Genomic DNA, 15147 nt, shown 5'->3' with positions numbered 1-15147 from the left:
CAAGCTGTCTGAAAGGGCAATGCATCATACTGGTTACTCAGTCTAATTCTGGTTGCTCTCTCCAGCAGTGTGTTTCACTAAAGTCATTGAAGTTAAATCACTGTAAATAAAGTCAAAATATGCTTGATTTTTATTTTTTTTTACCCAGTTGAAGCTGATCAACAAGTTCCAGTGTTCATCATTGACCTTAATGGCAGTGCTTATGCTTCTAAAATATGTAAGAGGTACCCAATTACACATGTGCATGCATGCCCCAAAATACAAGCTTAGTTATTATCAAAGTAACAGCTACAGGTTTTGTGCCTCAGAGTCCTCTTAAGCTATGTAAAGCACAACCAAGAATCTGTTCCCATACTGAATAGATAATGTAATAGAAGTTTAAAATAGATAGATGGATTCATCAGGCAGAAAATACCAAAATATATTTGATTAATAAGCCTTGGTTGATGATGAGCTGAACATGAGCCGGCTGCAGTGTGTGCTAGCAGCCCAGAAAGCCACCCATATCCTGGGCTGCAACAAAAGAAGCGTGACCAGCAGGTCAAAGGAGGTGATCCTGCCCCTCCTACTTCACTCTCTTGAGACCCTACTTGAAGTGCTGTGTACAGTTCTGGTGTCCACAACATGAAAAGGACATGGAACTGTTGAAGCAAGTCCAGAGGAGGGCCATAAGGATGATCAGGGGACTGAAGCACTTCCTTTTTAAAGTCAAGATAAGAAAACTGGGGCTGTTCAGCCTGGATAAGCTGCATGGAGAACTCATGGCAGCCTTCCTGTATCTGAAGGGGGCCTAAAAGGATGCTGGAGAGGGAATCTTCATCAGGGACTGTAGCAATAGGTCAAGGGGTGATGGGTTCAAAGTTGAATAGAGGAGATCTAGGTTAGATATATGGAAGAAGTCCTTTACTGTGAGAGTGGTGAGGTGCTGGCACAGGCTGCCCAGAGAAGCTGTGCCTGCCCCATCCCTGACAGTGCTCAAGGCCAGGTTGGGTAGGGCTTGAAGCAACTTGATCTAGTGGAAGGTATCCCTGCCTGTGGCAAGGGGTTGGAACTCAATGAGCTTTGAGGTCCTTTCCAACCCAAATTATTCTATGATTCTACAATTCTAATTAAACAAATAGTGGTCTGAGAGACAGGAGACCTGGCTTGCCAGCTGCTTAACACTAACATGACGCATGAACCCCCAGAATTAATGTCTTCAGAGGGATAACTGTCCCACCCTGCACAAGGTACGTACATCTATATGCAGTCAGTCAAACAACATAGGAGCGACACTGCTTAATGGCAGGTGCCACCTGCTAAGTCAGAGAAGCTCTGTTCGGGCATGGCCAGGGCTCCAAGAAGAACTACAGCTGCACAAACAGTTGGGCAAACTCTGCAAATCGCAGGAAGGTTGTGCAACCCTGCTGCAAATGTTTTGGAAACAGCATTCATGCTTTTTTCTGTTCACTCAGCAGGGATTACAGGCATCTTAACTTCATCTATCATTTTCACAGGGAGATAAGGGCAAGGAAGGTGTACAGCAGATAAAGCATCTCTCCTTTCCCCGCCCTCTTACTTCCTTCAGTGCAAACTTAAAAGCCGCACAACTCAGCTCACGTGAGAACCTCTTATCTAGTTAACGCAAGGTAGGAGAATGTTTAATGAGTTTATTGCTTCCTGCAGCTGTACAACCTGAAGCTTGGATCTGTCTCATCAAATATCGTAAACGGCTATAAAGATGGACAGAAGTGGTCCTGCCTCGCAGGAAGGAACCTCTAGAGAACATGCAACCAACTGGGGGGTCTCTGTAGTAGGAGGCATTTTGCTGCTGCCTTTGAGAGGCCGCAAGATCCAACATCCAATGAGGACATAAGCCAGCTAAAATAAATGTTTTGGTGTGGTGAGCCCATATATCACAGACCAAGGTATGGAACAAATTCACTTCACATTTATTCAAGGAACTATTTGCAGAAGCACATCTCAGACCTTTGACTAACTTCATCTGGCCTGATAAATATTTCATTGATTGCACTGCATAGATTAAATAGGGACACTGGCAATGTACATTAAAATCCTAACTTATCAATCAATTATCAATCACCTAATTAGGCAATTCCTAAATGCATTATATAGTCAAAGAGAAGGGCTCTAGAGGGAGATGCTAGTAATTAAAGTTTCCCACCTGGCTTTGTGCCCTGATGTAATTTGAATAAACTAACATCTTCCCTGGTTTCTTGGAGGAAAGGGTGCTTTGCCTTGGAGAAGGTAAATATATATCTCAAATTTCAGATTTTTGAGTGTCATTTCTAGAAAAGGCCACGGAAACCCACAATGCTGTTACATGCAATACAAGTGTGAATTGTTAGAAAGGCCAAGTCTGATTAGGTCTTTAGTTGCTTATTGGAAAACCTCTAACCCTTACACAGTGATGATAAAAAACAGGTGGTGAAAAGCATTTTCCAAAAAAAAAGACATGTTCTCTTGAAAAACACTTTGTTTATACATAATTTGGTTGATCCCTTCCCCACCCCCAGAGTCTCTTTGAGGGTGTTTGAGGAACCCACAGTGTATGAGCCACTGACAATATTTACTGAGAGTCTGGTAGCAATCAAGTAACCTATATATCTGCTTCTCATTATTAAATATCCCAAACTTTTATTGAGATTATTAGAATCTATTTAATGGCTCATTGAACTTAGAAACCATACAATTTTCCTATTGGGCATTTCCATCGAAATATTTATGATAGCAGTTCATATGACAAATAACAAAAGACACAAAAAATGAGGAAAAGGGAGGCATTTCTTCAGCTGCCCGGGAGCAAGATCTGTCCCTAACTCTAGCATAAACCAGTGGTACAAGTTAAAGGAAGCTAACTGAGAGACACAAAGCAAATCTGTTGATGATGAAAGGAGAACCTAGCCATGTCTTTAAGGGAGTCTGCATACATTTGGATACAAGGCTCCTTTCCATGATTAAAGAGAATATTTATAACTACTCATTTCATGTATTTTGGGTGTGGCAAGGAGTCTTCCAGTCAAATCACTACCTGGTATAAACAGATTTATCTATTTCTAGCTAGAACATAAGCTGAAATTCCAACACGTTTTCCATAAGCACAGTAAGAGGACAGCTATGGAGGAGTTATAAAAAAAGTCATTGTGGTTTCTTCTTTGGATGGAGAATTGATGGAAGGAAGACTTATTTTGAGGTAGACATAGCCATGAAAGCTTGGCAACAATTAATGCAGCATATATCTTCAGATACCATAAAGCCTCTATATTTTCAGATGACAGATAAGTCATCAACACAGCAGAAATGCAGAAGATATTCTGTTTATCTGATTATGAGAAAGGACAATCTTGCTGCCAGAATCCTTCAAAACAAGTTATTTTGGTGCAATTCTCTGTATTTATATCTCTGTATACACAATATATGGGTACAATTCCCAGTTGGAAAGTGCAAGCAAAACCAATGCAGGGCAACACCCTGAGATGAACATGAAGAAGTCACAGGCTGTCAAGGCAGATGCCCACAATCTCACTTGTATCGTATGTGTGTTCCATGAAAACAGACATGTTTAAATCCAATTACATTAACATGGCACTGAGCCCAAGTTTAAATGCCTTGTCACTAGTCAGGAATTTTTGGCCCAGGCTAATACAACAATGCACAGCTTCTAGACAGGATCTGGCTTGTACCCAGCTGGTTTGCAGTGCTGGGAAAAAGGACACGAAAACTCTCTGACCCATCCACAGAGAAACACTGAAGTTCAAGAGCATAATCATCAAAATTGCTGCCTCATTGTACAAACACCTCTAGTTTTCAGCTTAATGTTGTGTAGGCTTTTAATATCCTGCTTGAGGGCTCAGTAGGAGTGTTGCACAATACCAAAACTCGGTATACAGCTTGCTTCTAAACCTGATCAGGGATGTCAAAAGGCAGGGGGTTTTCCATTTTGGAAAAGAGATGGTGTTAAGAGGTCTGTACAACCTGTGACTGTCAGAAAGGTTAATCAACAACCCAAACAGATGGGAGGGAGGTTCAATGGTTTTTTGGCTTTTCCTTTGCTCCCAGGATAAAAGACTTGAGTAGAATAGAGAGTAATTCCACACAGACTGCTATGAAAGCTGGTGTGGGACTGGCTAAGTGCAATATACATAGGTATGACTGGCAATCTAAACACAGGAGTGACAAATCATTAGGCCTGGGAGCTCTCCATTGACGTAAACATTGTGATGCTGAAGAAGAGCATGGCTCCAGCTAAATTAGGTCATGAGATATTAGCAGCTTTCTCTTTATGTTCCCTTTTCATAAGGAAATAAAACAACACAGGACTTACAGATAATAAGATTATAAAGCCAGTAATTCAAACAACATATAATGGAAGAACTGAAGTCATGTAAGTGCCTCCTCATACCTTCCACATATATACGTGTAAGGGACACTCCTTTTCCAGGAAGTTTAATCTCCAAAATTAGTTCTGAGGAATCCTGACATGGCAATGCAAGAAATAGCAAACCTCCAATTGTCTTCTCCTCCCTTCTGAATGAATTTGCTGCTCCCAGACTAAAATCACTGGAAAATGTACCTGTTCCCACGCAAAACATAGCAGCCTTGGTGGGAGCTTTTTAGCTTTGGGTGATATGGTTTAGTGTGAGGTGTCCCTGCCTATGGCAGGGGGGCTGGAACTGGATGATCTTGAGGTCCTTTCCAATCCTAACTATTCTATGATTCTATGAAAATGGGAGGATATGAGCATTCATATATTTCTGCTGAATCTCACTAAGGCAGGAAGGTGTAGAGATGTCTGGTAGCAGTTAGCAGGATAAGGGACTCTAGGATATACAGTGACACATATGCACTTGTCTGTGAGTGCCCCAAGTGCATAAGATTCTGAGCAGGAGAAAACCTGATCTTTTCAGACAGAAACCTCAAGCGAGGGAGTGTGGTCATGACACCAAGCTAACGTACAGTGTGTTCCTTGACCTACACTGCCCATTAATATTGCCAGCTAATGAACATCAGTAATTAGTTGCCTGCAAAACCCCAAAATGATTGGCTGCGTGCATGGAGCAGTTGAAGAAATAAACTCATCCCACTTCCCTGCTGACACCCCCTGTCTGATATCATAGGACTGCAGTCTATGATGTGTGTTGCAGCTCAGCTGAGCCAGCACCATCCCAGCTATTCCCCTGTAGTCAAGGCTCAGGGTCTGTACTGTAGAAGGGCAGGGGCTTCAGGTTTGAGTGTGGAACTTGGTCCAAGCTCAAAGGGAAGCATATAGATCCTGCACTGACCTCAGAAGAAAGACTGTGATGTCAGAAAACAAAGTCTCTCTCTGTGTGGAAAAGACTCTTCTCTTATACATCCAAAAATCTCAATTACATTATCAGGATGACATCACACTAACTCAGGATAGGGCTTCTTTCCATAAGGCTTCCCTCTGTCAATAGGTGTATTGCTTAATTGCTCTTTTTATCAATCAGCTCAGTAATGAAGAATATGTCATCACCTGCTTTCTTTTTAAAACACAGCAAAGCCAAAGAAAGAACATGATCTTCCTATTTTTGTCTATGACAAACAACCAGACTGATAATAAACTACAGTATAAATAAAAGCAGGGAATTGCAAGCAGCATACTTGAATAACTACAAGAGTATTGGTTTTCGGGCTATCCTTTTATCGGATAGTAAATTAGATACAAAGCCATTTGGTTGAAAGATAATAACATTTATGCAGCTAATAAGTCAATCTTGTAAGGAATATTGCTGACTTCATTGTCTGTGTTAAGCCAATCTCTACTTGTTAAACCTCTGACCCTCCCCTGGGTCTCATTCTGTAACCAATGAAGAATGACTGGACTTTAAAGTACCTCCTCTTCTCTGGTACATTTTGAAAATAGAGTACATTTTGAAAACAGAAAACTGACCGTCTAGCTAGGCAAGAGATTAGAGATGAGATGGTATCCAAGATCACTGGGAGACATAGGAGGAGAATCACATCTCCTGACTTCACTACCATGACAGCACAGTCGTCCCAGTGCCTGCTTATCTTCATGATTTTGCAGGAGCTGCTCAGCTAACACATATGCTTCCCCTCATTTTCTCTTCTCAAGCCTCTCTGCCACCTGACACCTTCAAGACAAACACAATAAATCTTTACTAACACATACAGTGTGCAGTGCTTATTCCTTATACAGTTCACAGAAATCTAAGCAAAACATTATTGACATTGATGGAATTTACCCTTCTGCCAGCTGACTGCTGGAACAGATGGAGCCTAACTTTGCTACAAGAGATAGATTTCTCCACACCTACTCTTCATTGCTTCCTAAGGATAGAAAGAGAAAACTCCACATCTTTCACAAGAGAGGAGAGACCCAGAGATAAGTTGCAGTACTTCTGTATGAACACTGAAGCTCCCAGTGCTGCAGCAGAGAAACAGGACACAGCAGATGATGCAAGTGCCTGAAGGCCTCTGCATACTTCCTTCTATGACATACACCTGTGAAGGCTTGTATATGTGTGTGTCCAAAATCCAAACAGGGACTACAGCTTAACCTCTTGTACTTTCCCCCATAGCACAGCTTAATGCTCAAGCCACTGTTCTTTGAGCCGCTTCCTTTGGGATGGGTTCGGAAAGTGTTCATCATGTGTTGATGGTATCCTACCATGATCGTATCATCATGATAGCGTTCTTTGGTGAGTCTGATCAAACAGCATCCTGATTTCAAATGTGGCTAGGCTTTCAAATGAGATGTAGACTTTGAGAATCTGGGGGTTCTATGCATTCCAAACTGGAAAGCAGAAAGTATCTGACCACTATTCCAATTCCTTCTCCTGAAGCAAGTGGCAGACTTTTCCAGGCAGTTCATGGTTACACAGATTAGAAATTGAATAATCAGAGTAACTTCTGTTATTTATCTCTTGCTTTTTTTTTTCTTTTCTAGATCATCCTATGTAGACCTCAATATAAAATATATATAATTACATTGAATTTGATGCCAGAGCATTGTATGAGACAAAACTTGAAATTATGGGAAGCGTAATCATATGTCAGTGATAATCACTGCATAACATTTCAGCATACAGCAGAGCACACAGTTTGCATCTCTGTCAGATCACAGAATCACAGAATCCCAAGGGTGGGAAAGGACCTCGAAAGATCATCTAGTCCAACCCCCCTGCAAGAGCAGGGTAACCTAGAGTACATCACACAGGAACTTGTCCAGGCAGGCCTTGAATATCTCCAACGTAGGAGACTCCACAACCCCCCTGGGCAACCTGTTCCAGTGCTGTGTGACTCTCACAGTAAAGAAGTTCTTCCTGATGTTAACGTGGAACCTCCTATGCTCCAGTTTACACCCGTTGCCCCTTGTCCTACCCTGGATATCACTGAAAAAAGCCTAGCTCCATCATCCTGACACCCACCCTTTACATATTTGTAAACACTGATGAGGTCACCCCTCAGTCTCCTCTTCTCCAAGCTAAAGAGACCCAGCTCCCTCAGCTTCTCCTCATAATGGAGGTGTTCCACTCCCTTCATCATCTTTGTGGCTCTGTGCTGGACTCTTTCAAGCAATTCCCTGTCCTTCTTGAACTGAGGGGCCCAGAACTGGACGCAATATTCCACATGTGGCCTCATCAAGGCAGAGTAGAGGGAGAGGAGAACCTCTCTTGACCTACTAACCATACCCTTTCTAATGCACCCTAGGATGCTGCCATTGAGGAAAGTGAGAGGTACGTATGTGAGTTTTATGGGATGTAATTTTTGTGATGTCAGAACTGCCAGAAAGATAAAGGAACTTATAGGAAAAGTAAATACATCTGCAAATGGGTTCTTCTTTTCAGTTGACAAGCACTGAAATTAAAAAGAAGTACAGGAAAGCAAAATAGAAAAGGAAGTTCACCCACCCATTCCTGCCTCTTCAGAAAACTGACCATGTGAGAAAGAAATACCATGCACTGGAGGCAGCCTTTCTCTCTGAGCAGGCTGGCTGTGATGAGATGAGCCACAATGCCACTTGCCTCAGTGCACAAGTCTGTCCAGAGCCCTCTCGCATGGGTCCTTGCTGGAAAACAGGACCTCGCAGCACATTCTGCACCCTGGAATGTCATTATGTTATTACTAACATTATTTGTATTGGGGTAGCTTCCCAAAGGTCTCCCTTTCCAGGTCAAGAGCCTCATTCTGTTTGGCATAGTAGAGAGGGAAAATCTGTCCCTAAAGAGCTGACACTATAACAAATAAAGTGCTAACAGTAGTGATAACCCAAATTGAAATTCTGGAGATATTTCATTTCTTCATACCATCAAATCACTTGAATATGACTAGGACAGAACTGAACTAAAAACAAAAGATGCTTGGAGATATAGTATACATAATTTATTACATAATTAAATGCTTGTGTGTCAGCTACCCTTAGATGTGGGTCTTCCAGCAACCACTGAAAACAGAAGTCCACTGCAAAAACAAATATGTTAGCACCTAAAGGCTGTAATCTGCACTAATACAGTTACTTAAATGAGCAGCATAGAAGCATTTTTCATTTCATTGTGTTGGCTTAGATTCCTTTTTTGGAGCTAAATCAGCCATGAATGGTGAAGATACAGCAATTTGATTTCATACCAGTTGTAACTGGGCCAACAGGGCATCATTTTGTGTGTTAGTGTACACAGCACTGCAGAAATTAAAGCATAGTAGGCGACCAGGATTTTTAAGCTTGAGAAGATGCTGAACTGAGAAGTACATGTCTGTGCTGATCCTAGAGCTCAAGAGATTCATGTCCAGTGTGACATTTTATGCACACCACTAACGCAGGCTCCTTAGTACTCACTGGATAAAATCTATTCAAACACATTAACTTCATTAATGTTTTTATTAAAGCTTAGGCATGGACAAACTGAAAGGTTAACTCTGTCCTCTGGGTGAAGAGGAAGAGGGAATAGCATTGTCTAATCATGCTGCAGTTCCTGGGGATCAGGCAGTTCAGCTGCTTGAGAAAAAGTAGCATCTCAATGAAAATTCAGAGAGGTTTAAAGTGGTACACTTAAAGATGTAGTGTGCAGTATTTTATACTGAAATATTATCTGATACATCCCAGATAGAGCTGGATTGTTTGTAATTCTTCCTTTTCACTACAATTTCCTCACTTGAGTGATCCCTGACTTGTGGCAGCGGAGGCAGTAAGATTATCAGAGTGAAGAAAAACATACCATGGTAGTAAGAGAATCCATCTGGACTGCATCTAACAGAACCAAAACCAGCTTTCTTGATTTTTAGGATTTGCAATATGTTACCAACTCGCTGAGAGCAAACAGCTCAGATTTTAAATATTGATGAAGATTTCATTGTTCATCCTCCTTTGTCTAAAAGCCAAAACACATCCAAAGGCTCTGAAAATGGTTCTTTTATTTTTCACCAGCAAACACAATGCAGCAGTACAGTTTGTCAGAGACAGTTCTCTCCTGTGGAAACCTTTGCTTGCCTAGCCAAGTTCACTCAACAAGGGTAACCTCAGCTCCTTCTCAGCAGCCAACACCAGCAAGCAAAGACACTTGGACACTTACATCCCGTAAATCCTATCCAACATTTTGCTTCCTTTCTTGCCCACACATCGCACTTCCAGACATCAGAAAAGGCCCTTTCTGACAAATGGTGATAAATGGCAAGTCCCTCACAATAGTCATAGCATCATAGAATGGTTAGGGTTGGAAAAGACCTTAAGATCATCTAGTTCCAACCTCTCGGTGCACCTTCTGCACCAGTTTGTTTCAGAAAACTATCAATCAGGCTTACAATTAATAGCGTGGCATTTTAAAGCCAGGTACCTCATATGAGACATCTGAACAGAAGTGTTGATTCTCAGGCTTTCTGAGCACCATTTTCCTATTGGCATGTTATATTTTTGCAGTATATTATTCACAGAGTAGATGTCCCAGGTAAGATGTGGTCCTCAGTAAATAACAAAGAAGCATAAATCATATACAAATCTCTTGGCAATCTTGTTTAGCTTCCCACAAGCATGCATCTTTAAAACTAAATTTCTATTTTCTCCTCTTCTTTAGGGTGAAGTCTGGCTGCATTTTTAATTCTTCTTTTTTTCTAGGAAAATTTTGTAATTCTATAAGCTCTCATTGTCTTTGATGTGGTATGAGTTTGGAAGTTTTGGCCTTCCTTTCCAGTCACGGGTTACAGCAGAGGTAAGCTAAAGACTAAACTTAGTACATTTTCTCCGCTAACATCTCAGACTTGACTTCAAATAAAAGAGCAGATTGCACAACTGTTCTTAAGAGTAATTTAATTTACAGTATTGGGATTACAATATTTATTGAAGAACCAGACACAATCTCAGCAGAAACTTGTATTAGGAATGTAAAAACTGGGAATGTAAAAATTCAGATCGTCTTCAGTCTCTACAGGACCACAGTGTTTCCACTACTTTAAAACATAAGTTTGAACAAGAATACTGTGGGAATTGTGAGAGGGAATTTTGCGATCTCAGGATCTTCAATTCCTGCACAATCCAGTAAAGGATGTGGAATTACCAAGGCAGGATAATGGTATTGCCTTCTTCAGTAAACAGCATTGAGATCTCCTGATGAAAATCACTAGATAAGAGTGAGGTACTACCTATGCCAACACTAAAATCAGACGACCTGTGTACAATCTGTTTATTTTTATAGTGAAGTATATTATACTGCCAAAAGGACACTTCATCATCTATAATAAATATTCATCTACATGTATCATGCACTTGGGCTGCATGAACAATGAGACCAGAGTGCAGAAATGAATGGGAAACTCATGAGATAAATGTCACCTTTCAGTGTTGTTGTTGCAGATAAATTGCAGGTGGATACAAACAAACTCAATTATTTTATGCAAGTGTTTGACTCTGCGTAAGCTGTTCCTTATGCCTAGACTAAAATCCTAAACCTCATCATTTACCTTTCATCAGAAAATGGCGAGAAGAAACTGTGAATTTCTGGTAACTGAGGATAGTTATGTACAGTAACACACAGACTTCATCATCCATAATTTCCCAGAACAAAGGTCACACACGATAGTATAGAATAAATCCTCACCTCTACTTACTAAACAGCTCCATTCACTACAAAAGAAGTATTGTCATTAACACTATCAGGCAATGTAGCATATAAATTAAATTTCTACATGTAGTTACCACCCAGCAATGACTGAAGCATGGCAAAATATGTTCTCTGTGACTGAGTCTAATAAAAGCCCAACACATTCAAAATATTCTCTAACTTTGCTGTTTTTTTGAGTAAATAGAGTTCAGATTTGCCAGGCTTTGAATATATCAACATACATTCTGATTTTTTAAATGTTCTCCTGAATTTTCTCAGCAAAGGAAATATTTTTTTCCAGAACAGTCTTTTATTTGATTCTAAACTGTACAACTAGTCCATGAATATGCAACAACTTCTTTCCACGAGCAACATGAGGAACAGTAGATGCAAGAACTGTAATTTGCAATATGGCCAAAGAGACAAAGTTACACAGCTGGGGGGTCCTGCTCCCTACACTCTGACATCTGCAAATAAAACAAAACAAAAAGAAATTGTCTCGAAGAAGTGGTTTTAAAATTCTGGAACTGTGAGTGTTAATTCTGCAAATGTGTTTTATGCTAATAGGAAGCCATGGAAAGAGATGGAGATAGAGATGTTACAGCATTGCCACTTCCATTATAAGACTCTGGGTTTAAAAGCTATGTATAACCAGTACAGTCATAATTTGCATATTTTTTCTCTTCCAACTGGAAGTTTGGTGTAATTGTAACATTAAAACCCAAACAGCATTTGCATGTTCAGTCAGATGACTGAATGGAGTCATGTTGCAGCTGTTCATTCAACTGTGGCTGCCCTTCTACCCAAGCAGAGATAACCACCTATACATTGCTCTTGGTCCACACAACCCTAGTCATGAGGCTATACATATTAATTCATCTCAGGTAAGGCAGCTTAATCTATGTCTCACTGCAGAGACAGCATAAAAACAAGGCATAGTCACTTGTTTGACTAGCTTCAGTTCCACATTTGCCCATATACCTTATTTCTCTGTCATGCTATGTCAAATGACACGACCCAAAACCCCACCAAACACAAGGGTATCACTTGCATGAACAAGGCTTTGGACTTTAAATTTTTCCTTGCTTTCTAAATATGCGAGGAGCTCGTTCTGCCAACAGTTACTGACTCCAGTAGTAAATGTGTTGCATGTGCTGCCTTTGGGGCTGGAGCTCACCACTTTGTGAATAAATGTTTGCGAGGTCTGATGCTAGGTTTTCTGACTCGTGCCTTTGCACCAAGAGCTGGCCAGCTTCGCCTGCAGTTATACTGAATTGTGGGTTAATGAAATATGGGAGAATAAACAAAGATGCTATTCTCTTGAAAGCCACTATATCTGAAATCTGGCAGGCTGCAGTACATTATACCACCAACCACAGGGTCATAATGCCTAAATATATTGTATGTAGAAAATAGTTACCGAAAAGTAAGTATAGTCAGCATTTGTAATAAATAATAGCTAATAAATAGTGAAAGCATTACATTCTAGGATGTAGGATCCTGGGTCTTCCATTATTTAGTTATTTATTATATGAAATCTATTGACCTTTCCAAGCTTTCCTTTTTCCCTTTCTTTTTTTGGTGAAGCAGGGGTGTTAATTATGCTTTAGCTTTTTTTATTGAGCAACATTAGCATACAAATAGGCCATCAATAACCAATTACAATCTCCATCTCAGAAAGAAGAGAACTACAGTATTAAGTGTGGCTACTCACACATACACACAAGCCCCCTTAAAAAAAAGACAGCAACTCACAACTGAATAAAACAGGAATGCACAGGAAAAACTGACAGTGATAGATGGGTAAATATCAGGCTAGCTCTCAGGCAGGGAACTGAAAAAGGTCCTTCTTATTCATCGGCCAAACATAAGGCTGTCAAAATAACCCTAGTTTTCCCCAGACTGCCCTGCCTTTGACTCCAGAGATTAAAAATCTGTTCAGATCTCATGCTGGTAACATTTATGAATTTTACTCAAGTGGAAACTATCAGTTGTGTCAAATGGTGCTGACTTATGTCTTAAGCAACATTTGACTTATTGCCGGTGAAACACTAAATCTGCTTGCTTCTTTTTTACAGTGGAGGACCGGTATGGGAGAAAGGGTTCATTTGTAGCATTTGTCACTCCAAGAGTGGGTTTATGCTAAAGATGAATAATAAAACAATCGCCATAATATTTTTTCTGTAAGTACAACAATACATTATTGCTGTGCCTTTCATCTAAGACCTGGTTTAAACCTGAACCTGCACTGATTTAAATAAAGAAGTTATTTTAAACCTTTTCGGTTGAACCAGTTTCACTTTCTAATGATGGTTTAATATTCAAATATTTTAAATATTCAAATAATTTAAATGCAAATAGGCAGTAAATTAATTTTAATCCACATGTTTCCAAATGTTTACCTAACATTTAAATCCATTTAACCTTAAAACCAGTTATATCTAAACACATGATCAATCAGTCAGTGCAGTTACAGAAGTCACTGACCCTCAGCTGAGATGTGGTTATTTATAACCAGATGCCGATTTACAGGCCATTATGAAAAAATGTAAATAGCTTACTTTAGAACCACCTCTGGCTGAAGGATGCTCTCTTACAATGCCATGCTTTGATACATTATGAGATTCTTGTCTGAAGCAGTTTGTGCATATTCTGTTTGGGAAGTACATGGTCTATGTCAAAATATTGAGTGAGAACCTTGAATTACTGAAGTCAAAGCCTACTGAAGAATAAAACTGTTTACAGCTTTTGTGCAAGTTATCTTGACCTTCTGCCTTATGGGGTTTTTACAACAAAATGATAAATCTTTGAAAATTACATAGCACTGGTTGTCTAGAGGATCTTCTTTTGTTTGAGGCAGACAAGTTCTGCCAAATCCTGCCTCGCCACTGGTGAAGATGATCCCCTTGAATGCCCACCTTGCCTGCCAGCAGCAAATACCCTCTCTGAAAAAGACACAGAGCCACACAGGCTCTGCATACACCACAGTTTGCAGCCTACCATTTCAGTTTAGACAGATTAAGTTGTGAATTTCAGCAGCCAACCTGCTCCACTTTTCCGTCTCCCTTGTGAGAGTGTTATCGTCTCAGGTGCCCAGAAGGATTCAAAAGAGTTCATTAATAACAGTTTCTCCTTAACACAATTTAACAATCCCCCCTCTCCTCCAGGATTCCTCCCGTGCAGGTAAGAGATGAGCTGAAAAAGTCCTAGCACTTGTCAGATGATTTCTCTGGTTTTAAAATACAGTGTGACATGCCTAGAGAGTGACAAATACAGTTTAACTCCACTATTCTCTTCAATTCTTGTAAAATCTCAAATTTATCCTCTGGCATTTTAGTGCTTTACCACGGAAACTATGCATGACATTTCCTGATGGCTTTTTCTGGTAATGTTAGTACAGGGGTTTATGAGACTGCCAAGGGCCATACAGAAAAAAAATGCCCATACCTTGATATCAGTACTGCAAAAGAGCATGGAAAAGACTTCAGGGCAACCATTCAAAGGAGCAGGCTTTAGGGTGCAGTCCCAAGAAATGGGGTAGTCAACCTAACAACTCATTGTCAGCACTTTGGTGTTGACACTGTGGTACTCCCCATCTGCCCTCTCCTCCCATTGCTGCTTGCCTCCCCCTCTACTCACCTTGGGCTGGCTCCCATGTCCTTTGAGCCACTTTTTTTTGCCAATTCACTTTACCAACCCAGTGCAAACTGTGCTATAAGCTGGAAGGGAAAGATTTCTTTCTTCAGTAGAATCACAGTAGATTCTGCTGGCTTAGTGAGCAAGAAGAGCTTGCAAGAAGGAGACTCAAGGACCAAAGTCTGTGAAATGGAGGAAAGAGGCTGTATAACCAAGAGAAGGGGAATGACAACCACCCTTCATGGAAAGGACATGTCACCTGAAACCAAACCAAACCCAGTTTCATCTAAAATGGTCAAATATTTACAGTCATTCTCAAAGAGTTTGCTGACCTATTCTCAGGATCCTTGTTCCTTTGGCTCGACTGTTTCAGAGAGGGCTGAAGGCAAGAGAATCTGGTATTGCAAAGGAACATTTCATACGTAGACTTCCCCTT

This window comes from Melopsittacus undulatus, chromosome 1, assembly GCF_012275295.1.
Source record: "Melopsittacus undulatus isolate bMelUnd1 chromosome 1, bMelUnd1.mat.Z, whole genome shotgun sequence".
NCBI classification, from domain to species: domain Eukaryota; kingdom Metazoa; phylum Chordata; class Aves; order Psittaciformes; family Psittaculidae; genus Melopsittacus; species Melopsittacus undulatus.
This window is presented reverse-complemented; position numbering follows the sequence as displayed.